General features: G+C 40.2%; 1 long non-coding RNA gene across 1 annotated transcript in view; it reads left to right on the forward strand.

The window, feature by feature from the left end:
* Window positions 1-25,008, forward strand: part of LOC135364716 (uncharacterized) — a 179,677-nt gene that overhangs the window by 19,534 nt on the left and 135,135 nt on the right. Inside the window, exon 2 of the long non-coding RNA XR_010412289.1 lies at window positions 3,589-3,686. This is a non-coding gene — a long non-coding RNA (uncharacterized LOC135364716). The remainder of the gene's footprint in view (window positions 1-3,588; window positions 3,687-25,008) is intronic.

The raw sequence follows: 25,008 nt of genomic DNA on the forward strand, positions 1-25,008 counted from the left end.
TGCGATTAAGAATTCCTCATATCAGTGAGATCATATGATACATGTCTTTCTCTTTTTGACTTATTTCAAGAGTTGGACTCTTAACCTACTAAGCCACCCAGGCACCCCATGTTTATAATTTTTTTGAGTCTTATTGACTTAGCTCAATCCCTTAAATATTACACATCTGGGTACTGAGCTCCAGAGAGGATAAGTAACCTTCCAAAGCCCATCCGGTTTATAAGGGTACAACTAGGATGAATGATCATACCCTAAAACACAGAATTCCCCTCCAAAAGCACAAATAGTTTATCTCATCAATATGTTATGAAGGTAATGCATGACCCAGAATCTCTATTAAACAGTCGAGTGTAACAATTCTGCAAACATAAATAAAGATCTTTTGTATTCCAAACTGTGTAAGACTCATCAGAAACTACAAAGATGAATTCTATACAGTCCTTGCCTTTAATATCTTAGATTTAATCGCACCCACATTCATCCTCTTGTTTAACCCACAACATAATTCTATTGGGGCAAATGCCACATTATTCCCATTTTAAAATGAGAAATTCCTGTTGCTGGTAACCTACAAAACAGTGATTCAGAGCCTGAGGCCTCTACGGCTGCCATGTATTACACAGGTAGTTTGAGAACTCAGACAAAGGAAGATTGACTCTGGCTGGGAAGTTTGTGTAAGGCTTCTTGGAGAATCTGGGATTTCAAGCATGTGATAGGTTTCAACAAAAAGACTGTCTATGGTGGAGGAAACCAAAGGACAAAAGAAGAAAAGTAGAAAGACCTAGTACTTGGAGGATGTGGCTGTGTCAGGCTAAGAGGATCTCGAATGCCATTCCAGGAAGCCAACAGTTCCCAAGGGGTCTTCCACAGAGCACAGTTTCTGTTGGATGTCAACCAGGGTTCAACAGTGTTCTATGGCCAAATAGGTTTGGAAAATACTGGATTAAAAGGTTTGACAGGTCGTTTACTATAGGACTGCCCGGAGCCTTGAATAGGCTGATGTGCTTTATAAGGGAATAAAACTCATAGCATTTCTCAGATTTATTTGATCAAAGAATATCTATTTATTTTTTTTCTTTCTTAAAAAGCACTTGACAGACTAATGTTCCATAGGCCATACTTAAGAGAAATAGCACTGTTTGCAGTGGGAAATATTAACAGAGCTGAACCTTAGCAAAATTGACTTGATAACAGTGGGAAAGGATTCCTTAGAGGGAGGTGAGGGACAGACAAGACCAGATAGAAGGTCAGGGTAGGCATGTTGGCGAGGAGTCATGATGACCTAAAGATGAGTTCTGGAAGTGGGAAGTGGGAATAAAAATTCACAAATCACTGTGCCCTGTAAAAAAAAAAAAAAAAAAGGAAGCAATTGAGAAATACTGGACACAGACTGGGTTTTAGATGGTTTTGAGGAATTATTTTTATATGTTAATTTTATATGTTATAATAGCATTGTGGTTTTTGCTTTTAGAAAAATCTTCATCTATTAGATACATACTGAAATATTTATAGGTAAAATGATTTACTTTAAAAGAATGCAGTTTTTAAAAAAGGAGTAGGTGAAGCAGGAATGGCAAGATGTTGATAAGGCTGATGAGTTAGATTATTTTCTTGACTTTTGTGTATGTTTGCATATTTCCATGATAACAAGTTAAAAATAAAATCAAAGAGAGATTGGGAAGGAATATTCTTCACTATTTTAGGTTGGGTTGCCTAGGAAATTGGCTCTGAGGTGGAGATTTGCATGCAATGCTCTCAAGGTGAAACCCTATGGGAGATTGTAGAAGCAGAACTGGGCCCAAGGAGATGTTGAAGTGTGATGTAATCACAGCAAGGCCTCAGTCGCTCCCCACTGGAATGGCCCTCAGGTCACCTGATGTCAAGGAGCCAGCCCTTCATGCACCTCTCCCTGCTCTCCCATTCACATACACATATTGACCAGTTATTGGATTGCGAGCCATCCCTAGAGAATGGGCATGACTTAGGGCAGGACACTATTTGGCTAACGTTTCCCAGACAGGGACTCCAGTGTCAAGACTCTGAGCTTACAGCAATTGAGGTAACAAGAACCTCATTCCTGGATGGGGAATCTGGACGGCATACCATGGCACCCAACACACTCTCCATTTCTTCATCTTTAAACATTTACAACAGTGACATTTCTCTTCCATGTTGCATGCAGTTGATGATTATGTGTGTGTGTGTGTGTGTTGTTTTGTTGGCTATTATAAAAGAGTGACATATTTGCATAAAAGGGGCATGTGTTGACAAGAAATAGATCTATTGCTTTAAATTCATCTTGCAAGTGGTTTTCATTGAAAGAGCAGGAAACTAATGTCCTTTTAAAACTTTATTAAAATCATCTGGATATACTCAACCTAATAAAAGCAGAGTACACGGCTGCTGAACTTCCTGTAGCTTTAGATAGAGAGCAAAGAGAGGCTTGTGGGATATCCTACATTTGAAATTGTGTAGAAGGATATGTTAGTGGCCTAAGTAAATATGTATTTTATAAAGCAGATTCACAAATAGCATCCCTGCTCCATTTCTGTTGGTGTGACTTTCTGCGTCTCCTTCCCATTGTCTCCCTTGGTGTCTTCAACCTCTGTGTGTCTGAGTACATTGGTGCTATTTTACTGGGGCTGCTGTCTTTTCTGTTCGCATGAAGACATTTCCCCTTTCCACTCAATAAAGGTCAATTCTGAAGTGAACCTTTACCAAGAGCTGGATCTCCCCCAGCTTAAGAGGCATTTCAATTCTCTCTCCCAAAGAGGCAAGTTGTGCCTTCATCATAATTGGATTCTGCTTAATCTAGCCATTTTAATGATTAATTATAAATGGGAGGTCAAGGAAGAATGGGGTGGCCATATTTAATGAGGTCACTCAGGTAGCTGAGGTTCTTGCTGGGGCATTGTGATCTTGTACTGACTTTTTGCAAAAAAGGGTCAAATAATATGCACCTTGTTGTTGAGTTACTTCAGAGAAAATGCCACTACTGTTAATTAGGGATGTAGATGCATGTAAATTCACACAAACACATGCCTCTACCAAAATCCAGCATGCAATTTCAATTACATTTGATTCCAGGGCTCTGAAATGCAAAGGAAAACACTGAACACAGTGGGGTAAAACTCCTGTGCAACAGGGAACTAGGAGGAAGTCTTGAATAGCATTATTCCAGCCAACATACACAAGCATAACATTACTTTTTGAACCTATGGCCATGTGCATTAAAGATGAATATTTTGCCTATGAAAAATTAATGTCCCAGAGCTCTGACTACCATTGTTTCTTTGTGAAATGGAGTATGCAAAATGTCCTTTAAAAATGCATCCTTTTGGTGAATAGATTGCTTTTCCTCTTTTGGCTTGTGCTACTAGTTGGAAAGGCCCCTGAAGGAGTGTTAAGCAAATGAGCAAATAGTTATAAAAGTGCCAACCAGATTCACAGGAGCATGGAGATGGATGGAGTCAGTGAGCGAGACCAATTTTCGTCCTTGTGTGGAACAAACAAAATGTCCCCTCTCCTATTTTCTTCTCTTGATCTTTTAAAAATGTATATGCTTATCACTCTTTTCTTGGTTAACAGATGGAGTTTTAAACAAAGAAGACTCTTTTTGAAGGCCAGTATAAGAAGAACCCAGCTAAAGAGGATGGAGCTGGCCTGGGGGCTCTGTGAGTTATCAGGTAAATGCTATGTCTGGAATACAGACTGAGATAACCAAGCCTCATGGGGCCTTGGATCAATTTAATTCTGATAAATGACCAGTTTGGTAAATATTATTTACATTACTACACAAGTTGGGTCTGTTCCATTCATGTTTGAACAACCCACAGAGTCTGCTGTGGTGTAGCCTCTCGAGTAATCCCCACGGACTGGCTTCCCCCACTGTTAACTCACAATTAGAAGGATAATTAGTAATGAGGGCGCTTTGCTTTTAAACTAAGAATGAAAACATGAGTGAATAGCTCAATAATCTAGAGTTGCAGCAATTCATGAACCACAGACCTCAAAACTATATTCTCCAATGATCTACAAAGATCGTAGTATTGCATTTAAAAATTTGCTCCTCCTTTTGTTTTAAAGAATGCCATTGTTTAACAGTACAGGATTTCAAAAGAAAAAAATTTCAAGCATAGTTTTATCCCTCTCATACATGGTTTTCATTATCTGCATTTTCTTCCACTCTTTATTTACACGTATTCCTTTATTTACTCATTCATTCTGATAAGTTTTATTAAGCACCAAGATGTGTCAGTCAGTGGTTTAGGCCAGAGATCAGCAAACATTTTCCATGATGGGCCACATAGTAGAAGATTTAGATTTTTGGGGCCGCCTAGGCTCAGTTCCAACTGCTCAGGTAAGCCATCGCAGGGCAAAGACAGCCACAGACAATATGGAAACATGTTTGGTGGTGTTCCAATAAAACTTTATTTACAAAACAGGCAGTGTGTCAGATTTGGCCAGCTGGCCACAAGGCCATGGAATTATTGAGACAAACAGAATAGACAAAATCCCATTGAACATACATGGCAGTTGAAGGAGGCAAAGAATAAACAGCGAACAAAAAATTTCAGAGAGTAACAAGAACAATGAAGGAAATGTGTTATATTAGAATCATAGTATACGTTCAGTTTGGTACTCTACTTTACTGAATATTATTTTGTGTTTTCTACATAGCTACACAATCTTCATATTTACTGGCCTCACAATATATTGCCTAGTTGCTATCACATATTTTATTTAATCTTTCCTCTATGTGTATATTTAGCTAAACCTAATTTCCAAATGAAGGGAGCAAATAAATCAAGGTGTTCATCTTACAATAATTTTTTTCTAATTCTTTGTTTCTGCCTTGGACATATAAGTCCAGTAATTCTAGATTAGAAGAGAAGCAGACATGAGGAGGGTAAATGTAAAAAGTGTTTGCCCTGTGCAAAAAAAAAAAAAAAAATTCATCCCTGTCAGATATCCTGCAGTTTCAGGGTGGTCCTGAAAGTCAGGATCCAGAAGCCTGGATTGTTTTGAAGAAAGCGAGCAAACAAGTGGAAACTCACACTTCCTGTTCAGGGTCTGTATTTTGCCACCAGGCTTAGCCCTTCACAGTTTAGCATATCAGAAACAAAATCTCTCAGAGAAAGATGCTTGTGTTCAAACCCATCATGCATTGATTGAGTGCTGACTGGATGCAAAGCACAGTGCATTGCCCTATGTTACGGGAAGGATATATGATGAATCTGACAAAGCTCTTCTCTCCAGGTGGCCACAGGGACCTACAGGGATGGGATAGATTCAAACCTCACCATGTCAAGTGATAGAATATAGGGGAGGTAAACCTTACATCCTTCTGCTTAGTGTTCAGCATGGAGAAAGAACATGCATGGGACCACTTCTCTTTCAGAAGTATTTACTCTTCATTTGCTCTTCTCCTTGGGAAGAAGAGTAACCTCTTTGGTAGGAGCAACTGGAGAAACATGAGGGTGCCAGGCTTTCTGTATTCTGTATTCTTTTTTTAGATACTGATAATGGCAAACATCTATTACTGGAGTTTCTCTGTGCCAGACAGCAACCTTTTCATCTGTTCAATCCTCGTGACAGTCCTGGGAGGTGCTACTATTACAGTCCCCTTCTTAAAGATGAGGAGACTGTCACAGGAACATTGAGAGATGGGGTTTGCTGCTTGGCTAATGAATGGCACAGCCAGGTTCACTCACACATCTAACTCCAAGATCTGTGCTCTCAACTCCTCTGCTCTGTGACTCACCTAAGAAGTGAGAGTGTTCTGCTTTGTTCTGCCATGATGGAAGCATACCTGGGACAGGGACAGGGTCCAGGCTTTGCTCATACCCTCTCTGTCTCTGATGGAGGCAAACAAGCAATTTCGATGTGCAGGTTTCTTTGGGTGAGCTGTACCAGTTGCTAGATTCGGCAGAGATGGATGGAAAAGCCAATCCATTTTCTTGAAATTAGCCATATCAGTAATAAAACAAGTATTTTCATCTCTCTTGGCTTGACTCCTGTACCTACTTTCTCAAATTTTGGTTCTCAATTTAGAGGAAAAAAGATGTGATTAATTCTTCCCTTAAACCTCTAACACATGTATGACTAGTCGCAGTAGTAAAGAGTAGCTAACAATAATTACGGCATGGCAAGCATTGTGCTAAATGCTTTAGTTATGGATTGTCTCTCTGAATTTTCACTGCAATCCCAAATGAGTCGGTACTACATTTTACAGAAGGGATTAAATTTTAGGCTGTTGGATAGGCTTCTGGTAAATAAAAGGGGAATGACTATTTTATTGGCTACATGGCATATTAATCGGCAAACCCAACACTTGATTGCAATGGTCTTTGATGTTAACATCAAATAATTTTGCCTCTCACAGAGTCACTCACAAGAGTTGATATCTAACGTTATGTGAGAGTGAGTACTCGGAAGTCAAAATACTTCAGTGGTACCGACTAGCAAAAGCAGAATTAGATTAGGTGAAGACACTTCATTTGAAAATCTCTTTGATCCGTCGACTTCTTCTCATCTTCTTTGGCATTACCCGGGACAAGCCACCATCATCTCTCACTTGTGTTTCTGGAACAGCCCCCATATTATCAACCATATGCATTCTTGTCTGTGTCAAATGTCTTCTCTATAATAAGGAAGCATGATCTTGTTGAAGGTCACTCTTCTGCACAAAACACCTGTCTTCCAATATTTCTTAGGCTGATGATCAAAACTCTCAACACAACCCGTCAAAGCTCTGTAATCTGCAGCTCCAGGCACATCTCCTCCCCGTCCCCTTTCTGTACCCCATCTACACTGGTCTGGTTCAATTCATGGGCTATCTCATACTCCTTCCTGATCTGTTCATTGTTCTCTCTTCCTGAAATATCCTTCCCTATCTCAGTTTTCACATCCACAAACACACTTTCCTTTCAGGCTTCAGCTGAAATGTTGCTTCCTCAGGATTTCTTACTCGCCAGTCCAGGTCTCCCTATTAGAGGTCCACATCCTATCCTCTTCCTACAGTCCATAGGACTTACCTCAATTTGTATTTATTTGGTGTTCATGGTTACTTTCTTTTTGTCTGACTTCATCTAAAATAAGGCTCCATGAGGGCAAGTCCAAATCCACCTTGCTCACCACTTTGCTCTCAGTGCCCAGCACAGTGCCTGGCACATACTCACCCTGTATATATTGTTGAATTGGGGCCACACAATACAGTTGTGCAGGCTGTGTACTGCCCAGCTCCAGGGGCAGCATCCACATAGACAATGATATCAGTGGTGCTGCCCGGTGATGGGCAACACAGCAGCCCTGTATTGAATGACAGAATGAATAAATAAACAAATGAGTAAATAAAACCACTGATAACAGAATTATCTTTGCGGGGAAAATGATATTTGATGTCCAGTATTTCCTAAAAACTATAAAACCCCAGGTAGTCATATATACCCTGCATACGTGTCACACTGTAGTGGTTATTTGGGCATTTATTTGTTCTGAATGAGATCCTTTTTGCTCTCATTTAAATTCCACAAACACTCTTTCATAATCTTGAACTTGGTCCACAACCCTCCAGGTGCTAGTATAAAGTCCCTCTTCAGCTTTTTAATTGTACAGGGATCTCATTTTTAACTTGCAGGTGAAAAAGAGCTGAAGCTGTGCTCCATTTGTGAGTCAAAGTATGTTTTTAATATAGTATTCTTATTCAATGGGGCCCTTGAGTAATATCTGCTATGTATTATAATATGCTGGTAAAATATATACAACCCTTGGGGGAAGAAGAAAGTGACACCCCAGTGAAGGTTATAGATCATGGTATTGAAAGCTGGATTCGCTGGCACATGGGACCTTCAGATAACTAAGTGTCTACTGGAGATAATAAATCTTGGCCGTGATACCAATCTCCAAGTCTTGCCACACATCTCCATTCTATGTATGACTCCAGGCTTCCCTGAAGCAGAAACTGAGCCATGATTATTACTCATGCGATTTGTTAATAAACTTGTAAAGGGTAGCAGCTTAGAAAAGTACAATGGGAATGCTTTTGCGTGCACGTGGGTTGTGGTTCTTAGGACCAAGAATTGCTATATCATCCCCAATACTGTCACTGTCTTACCTTGTATCTCAAATTTCTGCCTTCTCCAAAGAGGCTGTAAGCTCCCCAAGGACAAGACCCATGTCTTGAATTTGTTTTTGTATCTAACTTACATGTACTTGACAGGACCTTGCACATAGAGAGTTTGCAGGTCTTGATATTCACGGGATGACTGAACAAAATTACTAAACCAAATGGCTTAATTAAACCAGAGTTAAAATTCCACCCCCCCCCAAACATTACTATATTGATTTTTCAAACTAAGAGCACAATATTGCCTTGGGCTAGTTTCTCATCTGGAGTTAGCCCATGAGATAGTAGATGTTCCAATGTACCACTCATAGACTCCTTCAGGAATGAAGGACTTCCTCTCCTAGCTGCTGGGAGTATAGATAGGAAGCAACCCTTGGTTGTCTGCCCCCTTTGAGAAAAGACCACTAAGGGAAGCTGCCTTGCCCCTCAAGGAGCGGCCTCTGCCAATAACGGGTCAACACCAGTTTATAAAGGTCAGGCCCCCTCTTTCCAACTCAGGATGATGTTGCGGGGCCTCCCCATCTCCAGAGCTTCCAATGGGGTCCACTGAGGCCTGTGGTGAGAATGCAGTACAGTCCAGCTTCTCCCTCTGCCCCATCCTGCTTTTGTCCCACCCCTGTCCACAGGTGTTGATCCCAAGAGCACTTCCTAATAAACCTCCGAAATGCTAATATTTGACCCTGAGTTAGCTTCCCCCAGAGCACAACCTATAACCCCTGCCTCTATGTGTCAACAGAATTAAACACAAAGCAATCAATTCAAGGACTACTTCCCCCCCAACCCCCGCCATTTGAACGATCTAGTAACAAATGATGCTATTATTTGAGAAAGCTACTGGATCTTGGGGGCAGCTGCAGCAGAGTTGGATTCACACTATTCATGTAATACAAAGACTCTCAGAGCCAGGAGTAATAGGCAGCATTTCCCTGCCTTCCATGGGAATGCTGCTCCCTCAACCACACGAGGAATTCAGGGAAGTGGGGTAGCAACACAAGGGCACACTTAATTATGAGCAGTATCAAGAGTCCTCGCCTTTTTAATTGATGTCCAGAAAACTGTTTTTCTTGAATGCTTGCTTGTTGTTTGTTTACATTTCACTCCTCAAACTATGCACTAACATGACAACCCTTTACAAGATCTTCTATAGAAAGGGGTGCCTGGCTGGCTCCATCGGTGGAGCAGGTGACTCTTGACATCCAGGTCGTGACTTCCAGCCCCCCAGTAAGGAGATTACTTAAAAAAAATAAAATTTAAAATAAAATTTAAAAATCTTCTACAGGATTTGAAAGTTATAATTTTTCCTTATAAATGTTATAACAAAATATAATTATTGATGATGCTGTAATATAATTATGTTGAATCATCTATTCTAACTATCCATGAGGCTCTTGTACAGGAGTCAGCAAACTCTGAGCTGGGGGAGAAATCCAGCTCACAGGGCGCAGAATCCAGCCACATTCATTTATAGATTGTCTCTGACGGCAGAATCGAATAGTTGTGACGGAGATGACATGGCCCCCAAGGTCTAACATATTTCCTATTTGGCCCTTCACAGAAAGAGATTGCTGACTTCTGTTTCAGTATAGTAACAAACGCTCTATGTGTATACATACAAAGCCCTACACGCACATGCATGCGCACACACAGAAAAGACAGACTATGTCTGGTCATTGCGATTAGAGGGGATTTTTTTTATATTCTTCTTTTTGTGTTTCTTTTGTGTTTTTCACAAGAAACGTGCATTTTCTTTTCTAATAAGAAAACCAGTAAGTGCTATTTACCATTTGTTTTTTTTTTCTTCTAAACCATTTAGAATTTTGTCACTAGCTAGCTGTCTATAAAAAATACATTTATCGGAAGTGAAGTTAGAAAGCAGCTCTGAGCGCGTGCACACTGGAGGATTTGCTTCATAAGACTACCCATGTCTAAGGAAAATATGTAAACAATGCAATGTAGAGAAGATTGTCCGGCTACTGGATTAAGCATCCAGTTGGCCATCAGAAGTTTAAGTATTAAAAAAAAAACAAACTCTGGATCGTTTTTGTGACAGCTGGCTCCATTTGGTAAGCTTATACACATTATTCTAAGAAATATGGTTTACTCAGCCTCTGGCTTATAATGCTTTTTAAATTCTCCTTGGTGTAGGAAAACAGCCTCCATTTTCCAAAAATGGGCCATTTCTGGACTGTAAAAATAACATAGTGGCCCTTATAATAATATAGTTAACCATTTTAAGCAATTTTCTTAATAAATAGTAAGCTCCCTGCTCAGTGCTTTTTACCAGCATTTTTTTTAACAAAACGGGGAGAAAAACTCTCTCAACCTATTTTTCAGATGAGAAAACTGAGCCTCCAGTAAGTTGAAGAGGTGTCCACAAAGAGTCACCAGCGAAAACATGGCTTAGTCAGAAGTCAAGCCACGTCTCTTTGACTCCAGAATTCTGAGCCCTCTCTCACCAGGCTGTGCTATCTCCTGCTCATTTGCATGTTCCAAAACGTGGTATATCCCCAGCACCCATCACAAGAGACACACATAATTAGCACTCAGTCAGTATCTGCAGAATGACCAAAAGACTATTGTCTTTAGTCTATTACATAAGTACTAGCACAAGGAAACAGGAGTTGTGGCTTTAAGATATATTGGAAGGTCATGATTTTCACATATGAAATTATCTGGGGACAGTATTTTCAGTTGATATAAAGCATTAGCACACTATTTCTATGGAATACCAAAACACTTCTGATTTTAAATAACAGTTTAAGGAAAGTTTTTGTGTAAATATGTTAGAAGTCCAAATTGATTTCCCTATTTAAATAAATATTACATTTTGTATAGCAGTCATATTTGCTTAACCTGATATTAAATATTAGTATCACACAGAAAACTATCAAAATATGATTTATATTTCCATTTTTTTCTACTCGCATAAGCATTTTGAAAATACTGTTTCTTTGCCCATTAGAAACCTGGGCTTTTTTAACGTTTTGAATTAAAGCAAGTATTACTATGTTTCTGACTTGGATCTGTGTAGAGACTGGAAAACATAGCTATTCATAATTGATTTTTTCCTATTATTGAATCAAAACAGAATGGGTCTTTGACATTTTGAAATTAGTATTAGCCACACCAAATGAAAAGTCAATTATTGCCAAATCTTTCTATTTTATAGATTGAATTATGCATTCTTTATCCTTCCATTATGCATTAATATAAGGAGAAAATAAAATTTGGATTTGGAACTGAAATTTAAAAGTTGAGGTTTCCCCACAAATTGTGGGAACTTGTATTTCCACTTAAAATACATTGATAGAGGGGGCACCTGGCTGGTTCAGTTGGTAGAGCATGTGACTCTTGATCTCAGGGTCATGAGTTCAAGCCCCACACTGGGTACACAGCTTACTTAAAAAAAATGTATGTGATTGTTTTTATAATAATCATGCAATAAATAAAAATACATTAGGGGCACCTGGGTGGCTCAGTCGGTTAAGCGTTTGACTCTAGATTTTGGCTCAGGCTCATGAGATCGAGCCCCCGTTGAGCTCAGTGCTCAGTGCAGAATCTGCTTGGGATTCTCTCTCTCCTTCTCCCTCTGCCCTTCCCCCCCACCCCACCTCCGCTCTATCTCTCTCTCTCAAAAAAAAAATCTTTAAAAAATGCAGTCATGGAGAAATAAAAATAGAATATATTTTCAAACCCTCACCCATGCCAGGCTTGACAGAATGCCAACCGAGTGGGTACTTTATCATGATCACCACCTGACAGAAGAGAAACCTGAGGCTCAGAGAGATCAGGAAACTTGCCCAATGGTCCTACAACCATGAAAGAGCAAAGCTGGGATGTGAACTCAGTATTTTAGACTCTTGGGCAGAAGTTCTCAAGCTCCTGTCTTAAGCATGATGCTTTTCCGCCTGCCTTTCAGTGTTGCTCAAGATCACCCTTGTGGACTGGGCCCCCAGCAAGCTTGTCACAACCTATGCACATCTAGGCCTTGGCCAGGTTAGTTTCTCCCTCATTTTACCTAGGAAGGAAATGCCTGCCACCCATAGTCTAGGGTGGTTTGGGATATGTACCCAAAGCTAAAATTATTAAAAAGAATAATGAATTGCCCTGCTCTTATTACCAGAAACCTGAGCCACAACTGGATCCATGTGCCCTGGGATGTGATTGTTAAAAAGGAAGCATAGTGGGGAGGCTTATTCAAGCTCAGAGTACTCATGATTTCACTTAGAATTAATTTGAAGAAGAAATAGAATAAGAATTGCAAAGTCATCAAAGATGATGGCTTTTCCTTTATGACCCTTGGCATCAGAACAAAGAGCCTATTTTTGTGGGTTTTTTGGATATCCAGAATAAAGAGAATAAAAATGTTTAGGTAATGTTTGGATGGTTTCGAGACCATACATACATTAGTGATAGGTCAATTAATATCTGAACAGTTCAAAGAGGCAATTATTTTAATTTATAAATCACTTCAGAGGTAAGGAACTGCCATCCCTTAATGTGGTTTTTACAAATAAGGGTGCTCATTGTTATGTGTGTTTGTGTGTGTGTGTGTTTCTACCCATGTCATTCTATCTGGCCTGAATTTTCCGACCAGATCGCATACCTTGGTGATTATGTATTTGTCTCTAGAGCACTGCCAGATACATAAAGCATTGTATCTGCAATTTGACCCTTGGCTGAGACCACCCTATTTTTTGAGTTTTCACTATGCTGAAAGGTACCACCATGCACAGTGTTGCTTCCAGAAACAGACTTCTTACATTACACTCTAAATGGCAGAGTCTGGGAGCTAAGACTCCCCAGAGGGTTATAATGCCTCTTGGTAATCATTCAAACCGGGAAGAAGGCCCGAATGATTTCTGAGCACGGGGGCTTATCAGACACTTTGACAGTTGGTGAAAAGTCTTCAAGTGGCAAGTTTGAGCTTTCCTTTAAAACCATGTAATAAGCATCCCTATATTTTATTTTATTTTATTTTATTTTATTTTATTTTATTTTATTTTATTTTATTTTATTTTATTTATTTATTTTAAAAGATTTTATTTTTAAGTGGAGGATCCAGGCAGAGGGATGAAAAATGGGAAGAGGCCCAGAGGCAAGAGAGAGAATGGTGATTTCAGGAAAGTGAAGGAAACATGGCTGGGGTCTAAAGAGGAAAGGAAGTGAGAGACAAGCCATGAAGCTAGTTATGAGCTCAGGCAGGATTGTAAAATATTTTTCAGGTTATGTTAAGGAGTTTGATTTTATCTTAAGGGCACTGGCATGTGATAGACATGGTTTGAGCTGAGACCAATATGGTCAGATTGATAGAAAACAATAGGAGGAGAAACAGCTGGGGAAGAGGTGAGGGGATTGGGGCAGGGAAGGTGGTACATGGCTTACATCCGTGGGCTCAATAACTGGAAAGGAGCTTACAGATGATGTTTAATGGAAATTAGATTTTAGTTAAGACTAATAAAGATCCGGGCAATAATAAATTCACTGATAGCCCTCCCCATTATACATGCCCCTTCCCTTTTAACTCAAGGTTCTTCTGTTGCAAATAAACAAACAAAAAGACAATTATATAATCTATATTTATGCCCTTGGTTTCATTAACTTAAAAATCACAAGTTTTACTGAGCATCTACTACGTGCCTGGCACTATTCTAGATGGTAAAGAACCTCCTGCAGACCAGAGACCATTCCTGCTTTCCGCAAGTTTCATTTTAGGGACGGAGACAGTAACAGGAAATCAAAGCAGAGGTATTCACACAGCCTCTGTGCTGTGAAGATGAGAAATTATGGGGTCACATTAAAGGCTGTGCCCTGGCAGAGAGGAAGGACTCTCTGAGAAGGTGACATTTCAGCTAAAACTAGAACAAAGGGGAGCCAGCCCTGAGAAGATCAGTGGAGTAGGCATTCCAGTCCAGGGAACAGCACAGGCCTTGGGGCAGGAATGATCGTGACCCTCTGGGGACGCAGAGATCGGTGGAGGCACATCATGGAAGGCCTTGTGGGCCATGCTAAGATGATCGGATACTATTTAGCTTAGATCTTATAGGCAAGTCCTTCTTATGATTGACATAATTAAATGCACTCCACTGGCTAGGATAAATAATCCTTCTTTGAACTGTGGCACATCCTAGTACTTAACGATGAAGTGTTTTGTTCTATTTCTACTTTCTACCTTGAGATGATATACTTTTTGGCGCAGTGCACTTCGTGGGGGAGAACAGACCAGATGGCCTGAGTAACAGCCCTTAATTAGGGCGATGACTACTTACGCCCAAAGACCAGGCTGCCGGGCTCTGACCAATTGTTCAGGCCTTTGCTTGAAGGAACAGCAAAACAATGCTCCAAGGTAGTCCTCGCAGCTCTCCATAGAGGCGACATACCCAATCCGAGTGGGATTTTTGCTCTGTGCTGGCCTGCTGCTTCATAAATAATTAATTCCCTTCCTTAATCCCAAGGAAGTATTTGGGAAACTAAAGTAAGGAGGAGAGGATCATCATCAGGAATGTGTGTGTTTGAAGGGCTCTCTCATACATTTGCCAGTTTCCCTCCTGCCTCAGCCCAGAATGATGGCAAGAGTGCACGTTTACAAGCAGACACGTGCCCACCTGGGGTCCACTCCCTGCTGGCCGTATGGCCTCAGTTCCCCGAGTCTCCTAAGACTGAGAGGACAGAAACCTCAGGAAATTCTCATACTCTCCATAGAGTAGATTTTCTCACATTTACATAGCAGCTTTGCTTCATTGGGTTCTACTTTCTTAGCAAAATATCAGGTTTTCAAGCCTGCAAATAAAGCATTGATATTTCTGCCGTAGCCACTGTCTTCTTCTGGAAATGGGAACAGAATATTATTTTTTTTTTTTTTTTTTTTTTTTTTTTTAAAGATTTTATTTATTTATTCATGAGAGACAGAGAGAGAGAGAGGCAGAGGGAGAAGCAGGCTCCCAAGGAGCAGGGAGCCCGATGCGGGACTCGATCCCAGGACCCTGGGATCATGACCTGAGCCGAAGGCAGACGCTTAACGACTGAGCCACCCAGGCGCCCGGGAACAGAATATTATTAACTTGGCTTCATTTTATCATCACCAAAGAGTGGCAGTTAATCAAGGTGCTGCTTATAAAGAAAACCTTGAGATTCTCTTTCTAATGCAAGACTTACCTAAAGGCTATTGTTTGTTACTGAAGTCATATCAGTGCCTTGTACAATTTTAAAAATACAAAACAAGACGAGGGTTGAAGCAGGAGAAGCTTGAGAGGAAGAATTCTTAGGGAAGTTCAATTATGTTGGGCTCACCTATAACAAGTTCCATCCTATGGTTATGAAAACATTATCATGGTATTACAAAACATTTGTGAATGTCCCATTAAAATTTTTTTGGCTATTTTAATGGCATTATTTCATCACATTAAAATAAACAATGTTTGCTATTGTAGCAGATACGTTAATAGCTTTCTGTTTTAACTGCATTTATTTTGAAACTTTTCAAATAGTTATTTTTGGGGGGGGAGGATACACTTGAGCATGATACTTCCCATTTCTTCCTTCTAAAGTTATATTTCATGGCAGTTCATCTCAGTAAACAGAGGCAGGGGGAGTTCGGTGACATTGACAGAATTATAGGTAGGGGCTTGCTTTGTGATTCACTGCAAACACTTCACCTGGGAAGACATCTTAGGCTCTGGAATTAGAAAGACTAGGGTTCAAGTCCAGCTCCATCCCTTACAGCCATGTGACCTCACAGCAGGTTACATTTTATGTCAGCCTCAGTCTACATGTCTGTAAAATGGGGATAACACAATAGTGTTTACCTTGTAAGTTGTAATTAGATTTAAATATCATTTGCCTTATAACAACACTTAAAATGGTACCTGGTACACAGAGTTCAAAAACACCGTTATCATTAACACCAATTAACTCTGCTACTTTAAGCAGGTTGCTTTACCACCCAGACTTTGAATTCCTTACTTTCAAAATAGAACATCTGGACTAGAATCAATGTTTCTCAAATTTAACATTCTTACACAGTCCTCAAAATTTTTGCCATTTAGGGGGAAAATACCTCTGCAATATAGCCCTGAAAAGAATAAAGCCATATATGCAGATATTCAGTATATCTGTGTAAATCTGTAAATTTAAAGTAAATCTGTAATTTAATATAGATGCATTGGCTTTAATTTTATTAATAAAATATCATCATTATTAATACCCTTCTTTTCAATGTTTTACTGTAGAAGATCCTGACACTGGCGGTTTGACCCATTCATGGGTTTCTCTGGACACCATACTTATACCAAATGGATTACCACTACCTTGCATACCTTGGACTTATCTAGAGCTATAATAGTTTTTTGTTTCAAATATACATTAACATAGACACGTATAAAGCTAATAGGTACAGAGTAGTAGCTGAGAGCAGCCCTTGAAGCTGGTGAGCCTGGGTTCCAATCCTAGCTCTACCACTTGCTAGCTTTGTGATGATGGGCAAGTCATTTAACATATGTCTGCTTCAGTTTCCTCATCTGTAAAATCAAGATAATAAGAATGTACTTAAGAGTGTTATTGTGAGTTAATATATGTACAGTGCTTAGAAGAATGCCTGATGTACCCGCATCTCATCAGTGAGTTATACCTACCAACATATGCATATACATCACACTTCAATAAACACTGTCTTGGATCGTTTCTATGTTCCATTTTGGCTCTGAAGTCTTTAGGGAGTTGAGAAGGAGATCTGGGTCCTAATACTCCATTACTGGAGTAGACATTTGATGTCTCTGGATCAGATTTTTCCCCCTGTAAAATTATTATAATACTACCTCCCTCCAGGTACTTACTGAGTATGGTAAGGTCTAGAATGGGTAACGAGTCTGTATTTGAATAACTTTAATTCCCTCAAAACTTGACAGTAGAAGATCCTATTATTAATTGGCAGCTTATGACTCTTTAGCCTGAGCAGAGGATCAATGTGAGAACCAAATGTTGATTGGTGACTCTCCACTGCTTAAGCAAACCACAGGGGAAAAGAAAACCATTTCTGTAGCTACGGCTTTCCTGCCAACAACATTGAAGAAAATGAGACATAACGCAAATTCCATATGTCCAAATATATTACTATTCCAGTTGGTCATAAAAAAAGTAAGTCTCTCTGGCCTACCATATCTGAAACGCAAATTGTTTATATCTCAGACTCAAATCCTTCTTCTAAATCTTCACACACCTGCATCACATTGACATCCAAAATAAGCATGACTCATGATAAGTGTGAGATTTCTGTCCAAAAAGATGCTCCACGAGGATAAGGGAATCTGTGCGCCCAGAGATTGGAAGTAAAATATGCAGATGGTGGTGGTGTGGCAGATAGATTGTAGCCTACATATGTATTGGGAGAAATTCGAAGGGACAAATCAAATGTTTAAATTCTCAAGTAGAATTATTGTGTGTTTAATTATTATGTCTTAGATGAGAAAGATTTTGTAAATCACAGTGAACTGGTAATTACACTGTCAGATACACTACAGCACATTTTAAAAGACCAAAGAGCCCCTTTACCTTTCAGCTTGAACGTGGTCAGGTTTCACTTTGGGTAATAGACAAGTTCTTGTGTTAGAGCTGTATGCATGGGGACAGATCAAGACTAAGGCAGCAAAGAGGGGTGATACGGAGTGAAGCCAAGTGCTGGGGAAATTGTTTTATCCAACATTGGTTTTGTTTGGTGTGAAAAGAGATCATCCAAAGTCGAGAGAACATGTATGGTTTGGTTTCACTTCATCTATTACCCAGCTAACTTGGAAGGAACAATAATTCCCTCATCAGAGACTACCGAATTCTCCGGAGTCCATTCATAGGTTTCCAAGAGTGAATATACCACGGCTGAGATTATATTCTGCACATTCCTAATAAGATTTGATAATTTTTTAGATAGGAAAATCATGGTGTATATCATATGCTACTAAATTAAAACTTATCCAACAAATTTGGCATCACTTTGGGTTATAGCTAGTATTTGGGGTGTGTAATACCCTCCTCTAGTACCTTTTTTGGTAAACCTAGTCCATTTTATAGACCTAGCTCAGACTATTAACTAGGATGAGATCATCTTATCTCACTGCATCAGCTTTTAACCAATGTCCTTTCAGAGATGAACTTCTTTGCTTCCCTTCCCCCCCATCCCCCCTCCCTTCCTAGATTGGGGAAGGGGAGGCCAGGCCATGAAGGGTTCTCTACAGGTATCAGGTGCCTGACTAATTCTGGTTCTTCAAAGCCGTCCACACACTTTCTAATAAAATTCCTATTTTGCTTAAATTAGGCAAAGCCTGTTTCTGTCTCTTGCACCAAACAGGCCCATCTAAGATATGATATTAACCAAAATGTCACATATATACACATACATGTAATATATATGGCTAACTATATTATATAATATTTTATTTATTGAGAATTTACCACAGTCACACTATTCTACTCCTATTAACATGTAGTAACATGTTTATGCTTACAAGTTTATAAAGATACTCTTCTCTGCCCACCCTTCAGCACGTCCCTTTCTGTTCCCTGCCCTTTTTCCTTTCTGTTTTTCAATGCACTTATCTCTTTCCAACATTCCTTGTAATTTTCTTATTAGGTTTGTTGTTTATGTGTCTTCCCTCACTGGAATGTAAGCTCACTGATATTTCTCAAGTGCCCAGGACAGTCTCTGACTCATGGCAGGGACTCAATAAATATGTGTTTAATTAATTAACTAGTTAATTCATGAGCTACAGGCTATTTTTTGGTTTATTACAAATATTCCTTTAAATCCACAATCTCCTTCCACCTACCTTGCAGGACTTGCTTAGGTAAAATGTTTGCTCTCCTCTCTAAAGCTTTTTGAGTATGAGCTAGGTTTTCACATCTGTGCTCTTGCCCAGCAACAGGGGACTAGATCAAATGACCTCCTGAGAGCTGTCTGGCCCTTGACATTCTAATTCAATTCCACTTAAATGTCCTCAAAGTAATTTGTAGAGAAATTCTTTTCCTCCTCCTCTCCCCAATTGGAGTGCACATTTATCTAATTATTTCCTTGGTAGATTGACCCAGCTTTGAACGAGTACCATGCCAGCTCTCATGCATTTTCTCTAAGCACTCACTTTATAAAACTAAGAGACTAAAGACTCAGCTCTCTAGGGAATTAAATTGCATTCAAATAAGATTAAGGATTTTTGAGTCACAAAAGCAAGGACAATCAGAGGCTAACTAAGAAGAGGCAATTGTTCAGCAAACTAATCCAGACATGTAATTCACAAAGGGACTCTCACAATTGGTCAAGAAAGAAAAATGCCTGTGAAGGATTGGGAGGGCTGCCCTGAATGAGGGGAGCCTCTTCCTTCCCGGGTTTAAAGCTCTGGCCCTCGCTTCCTAGAGGGTGAATATGTTTATTTTCTAAATTTAGTCGATTGTGGCCCAGTACCCTTCCACTGAACTGGATTAGATAAGAGCCTTCGAGAGACCTTGGATTCAATCTTGAGAGCCAGGCACTCCGGCTAGTTTCTTTAGAGAGCCATGGCTTGGTGAAGTGATGTTGGGGTGACATGGGATCTGTAGATGTTGATCTAAGGAGGTTCTCCTTTGTCACCCCTTGGTTCGAGCAGGGATTCTTAACCTCTTGTAGGCCATGGACTTCTTTACAGAAGAATGTTTTACAATGTGTAAAATAAAGAGCATAAGATTTCAAAGCGAAGTAATTATACTGAATTCCATTTATCAAAATATGTTTTTTTCAAAAACAGATCAGTAATACACACGTTTATTAACACATTACATATCAAGGGTTAGTAGCAGTTCTGAAAAAATGCTGTCATTTGAAAGTGGTGATAAGCTTAAATGATAGTTGGAGGTATTTCAACAACTGGACTCTCATGTGAAAAATATGTATAATTTATATAAGTGATAAAGTCACAGGTACAGCTAATAAGACTGTGGTATGTTGCCTATATTTATAACCAAAGAAAATGCTAAATTTCAGTTAGATGTTAATAAAAATAATGGTATCATTTCACAGATGCCACAACTTCTAGCCCAGGTTAAGAATTCCTGGCATAGAGACTGCAGAGCCCAGGTAGCCTCCCCACCAAACACCATGAGATGCCTGTGGTTGCTGACATTTGTTTAAACTATTATCCCACTAAGGAAATGTTCCCGTTGGCTCAGGTCCACAATGAGAAAGCTTGAAAAATTGGCAAAATATCAGTACCTGCCATGCACGTTGCATGCTTAATGAAATGGCCTCTTTAGGCTGGTGGGCAGAGAGCCCCAAGCTGCCGTGATAGAGTCGTATGACCAGCCCAATGTGGAGCTCGATCCCATGACCCTGAGGTCATGACCTGAGCTGAAATCAAGAGTCAGCCACTTAACCAACTGAGCCACCCAGGCGCCCCCCCACACACACCATCTTAACCATTGGGCTCTGCACTGAGCATGGAGCCTACTTGGGATTCTCTCTCTCTCCCTTTGCCCCTCCCCCCTTCCTGTGCTCATGCTCTCAAAATAAAATTTTAAAAATGTCGTAGAAACTAAATAAGAAATTTGTATCACTAAGGTTTCAGGCTCAATAGAACATCATTAAAGAGAAAGCCCCCAACTAAGTCTCTGGGGCAGAGCTGTCCAGTGTGGCAACCCTAGCCTCATGGGCTCATTGAGCACTTGAAATGTGGTTTGGCCAGATTAAGATATGAATATCTTATTATATAAAATATAAAATACACACTAGATTTCAAAGACATAGTAATAAATAAAGGGTGTAAAATGTTTTATTAATAAGTTCGTAGGATTTGTATGTTGAAAAGATAATATGGATACATTGAGTTAAATCAAAATATTAAGATTAATGTCACCTGTTTCTTTTGATTTTTTTAATGTGGTCATTAGAATATTTCAAAATTCATATGTGAGACGGCCCAGATATCCATCAATAGATAAATGGATAAACAAATTGTGGTAAATACATAAAATGGAATACTAGTCAGTCTTAAAAAGGAATGAAATTCTGATACATTCTATCTGGATGAGCCTTGATAATATTATCCTAAGAAAAATAAGTCAGATGCAAATAGGCAAATATTGTATGATTCTTCTTATATGAGGTATCTAGAATAGGCAAACTGAGAGAGAAAGAAAGTAGAATAGAAGCAACCAGGGGTGGGAGGGAGGGGGGGATGGAGAGTTATGTTTAATGGGTACAGTGTTTCTGTTTGGGATGATGAGAAAGTTCTGGAAAGGGTTAGCAGTGATGGTAGCACAACACTATAAATGCCATTGAATTAATTACACACCTAAAAATAATTACAGTGGTAAACTTTATGGTATGTGGATTTTGCCACAACTCAAAAAAAAATCAATTGCGGCCCCTATCATATTTCTTTTGGACAGAGCTTCTCTAGAAAAGCCAAACAAAGGGCCAGACAAAAATGTTCTTCCATCTATAGTCCTGGGGGTGTTTCCAAGTTCAGCTTGTGGAGTCAGAAGCTAAGATTCACATTCTGGCTCTGCCTCTGACTGGCTAAGGAACAATCCTAGAAGATCTGACCCTTCAGTTTCCTCATCTACAAAATGGGGATTATAAAATGCACCACCTAGGAATGCTGTAAATCTAAGTGAGAACATGGGCGCAGTGAGTAGTATAAGCACAAGAGGTGAGATACTGAATAAATGGTCCCCTCGCCACTATAGTTGGAAGCAGGGGCTTCCATTTTCAGCAATACTTAACCATTTTGCTAATGCCTGCGGAATAACCCAGAAGGCTCCACAGCATTCCACTTACCTGGCTGGGTAAAAGCCTGCTCCGTAAATGTTATCCCCTTTCTGGAGACTCTGAGAAAAGAGCTCAGTCCTACTCTATTGACATAGCACTCATTGTAGAACCTCCCTTCCTCTTGTGTTCACAGGGGGGTCACCTCATCATGTGCGCTATATGCACTCCTAAAAAATCTGTTGGGCAAAAGTGCGCACTGAAAATAGCCAAGATTACAGAGCACGTCAGATTAGGGGCAGACCACTCAAAACCTACAGAGCACTAACAAAAACCACTGGTCCATGGAGAAAGAAGTTGGCCAGCTTAGGTGGGCAACTCAGCGTGGTTAGAGTTATACCACAGTGGATCTTAAACATGCACAATCACACACACACACACAAAGTGTAAATGATGGCAGTGCCTCAGCTGGAGCAGGGCTGGCAGGTATTAAGACAATGTGGACAGAAGTGGAGTTCTGAATTGTGGGTGGCCATTAAAGTGGGCATGGAAGGAAGCGTAACCTGCCGTGGGCACAGAGCTGTGCAAGGCTGAGGGTGCTCATCCCTTGAGAAGGAGCCATGGGGGTGGGTGCTAAAATATTCCTTACACACACCTGAAAGGTCTCCTGCTGCCAACACAGCAGGTCAATTTGAGGACCTTTTCCTTGCTTGCTGAAGCTTTTAATTGGACTCCTGCTAATCCAGTTCCCCTTGCCTACAGAAAGAGAAAATCACGTATGACCTGATATGTCTTCTGCCTAACACAGACAGCAGTCCCCTCTTATAATAACAAATGACCTAATTCACACTACAGAACCATACACGTCTGCATTTCCTTTGTGCCAGGGGCAGGACTACATACATTATCTTATTTAATATTCACAATCCCTCCACACATCTGGTGTTATTATGCCAATTTTAAAGTTATTACCTTGCTGAAAGATCCCATAGCAAGTAAGTAGCATTAGGATTCACATTAAGTCTGCTTCTCTCAAATCACTTCCCCTTAACCACTGTACTATACTGCCTGGTCATTTGAGCCTGCCTGTCGTTTGGGTTATTACAATTGGGACCAAACCCTTGAACAGAATTTAGGTTCAGCTTTGCCTAAGCTCACCCCTCAGTGAACTTCCCTGCCTTTTCTGAATCTGCTCCAAATAACATTGGTGAAGATGGATGAAATGGTCCAGGCATCTTTCTTCTCTCAAGTACTTGGGACCAGTAGAAAGTATAATGTCATGATCTAAGATCTCTAGCTCTGAGGCTATTATTGTAAGTTTACCTCCTGTCAGGTAGGCAAATGAAAGTCATTAGGCTGGAAGTTTTCTGTGTTCTACTAAGGTTTCCAGTGGTGATGTAAATGGAAGAATGTCCAAGCAGAAGTGGGTATGCCCAGATCATACCAAATCAGTTACTGATTTGCATAGGGTATATGCAAACAAGTCTTGAAGGCTAGCAAAAAAGTCTGATGGGAGAGATTCTTGGATGAAATTCAGAACTGGATTCCCATCCTGGGACAGTCAGTTAATATGTACCAGCACAGCCAAGTTGGCTATTAAGATATTAAATATCTCAATAGTGATAGGTAAGCGGTCATTGCTCGAGCCCTCCACGTGTCTACCCCTACCACCTTAGTCTTCATGGCCTCTCCCCTGGGTCCCTCCAGAACTCTTCCCATTTCAGGAACTAGATGCCTAGCTTCCTAAGGAGCCTCTAGTTTTTCAGTTGACAGCCATTCCCCCTGGCCAACACCTCTGCCATACTGTTTGTTAAATATTTCCAATATCACCCCTGCCTGCCTCTCAATGTATAGCTAAAGAATTAGCTTAATTCCTGAGATCTCAGTTGCCCATCTTTATATTGATGGGTTAGGGAGTAGAGATGGAAGTGAAGAATTGGACATTAAGCAGACCTTGCTGGATGATTCATCCATCATTCGAGTATAAGAAATTTTTTTTAAAAGAGTTTAAATTCATTTATAGAAACTATCTAAATAAGGGTTGCAAATTCTTGTGGATTGGTCAATTTGGCCTGCAGATGGGTTTTTTGAATGGCCAGAAGCATGTAAAAATATTGAATTCAAAGATGAAGCCCCCCCCAAAAAAAGTTCATTTCAGCTGCCCTCCACTCCTTTATCTTGTCCCACTGCTCAGTTGCACATTTGAAAACCCAGCCTGTTCCCCGAAGGCATTCAAATTTGGAACCCCTATCCGAAATGCATCTAACACCGCCTCAGATCTATTAGCACTTACTCATCAGCATAGGCCAACACCCATCGTATAGTCTATGACTTGAGCTATGCCATTTCTATTTTTCTCGAGAAACGGAGGCAAAGCTACATTCAGAGGTAGCCAATTAAGAGTAATTAAACATTTCACCCACCTTAATAGGTCTAATTAGATTTGATTCATCTCTAATTTTATTACCAGTGAGCATATTTTGATGATTATTTTATTTCTTAACTTCACAGGAGACAAATGTTAATCTCTTCCCCTTGGGCTTTTTTTCCTCCCCGTAAAGGATGTGATGGTGAGTCATCATCCATGTTCTCCCTGACTCTTGGTGCCATTAAGTAAAGCCCATCAGAGAGCTGAGAATGGAATCTGGGGTGCTGGGGCAGCTTCTGGCTTTGGGCCACCTCCCTGAATTATTCATGTGGAGCCAGGGTGGGTGAGTGTCCAGCCACAAAGATCTGAAACCAAGGCCAAGGGGAGACGCTGGTCTGGAATAACTGAGGAAACCACCACTGGCGCCAGTGACTTGGAAGCTCCAAGTAGAGCCGCATGACTTCAGCTCAGGTCCAGGTGCCCTTTGACCCATACTATTTAGTGCTCTTGTGTTAACTACAAAGGGAACTCTGAGGGGCCAAGATGTCTCTCTGACCTAGTATAAACCTGGTCCTTTAAGTTGTTCCTTTCAGCAACCCTGCAAGAAGTTTCAGAAAGCCTGGGGATTTTCAGAATGAACAGCAATCCCTAGCCTCTAATTTTCCCCTTGTGGCACTCTTGTAATTATCCCACTGGTGTTAAGTTGATTGTATGTTTTTAGTATATTTACTGAGTACCTATGAGGCACAAAGTGCTGTTAGAGTCCTCGTCAGAGGTTACAGAGGTGAACAG

Source organism: Mirounga angustirostris, unplaced genomic scaffold (genome assembly GCF_029215605.1).
Source record: "Mirounga angustirostris isolate CCGP_5_RB_7025 unplaced genomic scaffold, mMirAng1.0.hap1 SCAF_1, whole genome shotgun sequence".
NCBI lineage: Eukaryota > Metazoa > Chordata > Mammalia > Carnivora > Phocidae > Mirounga > Mirounga angustirostris.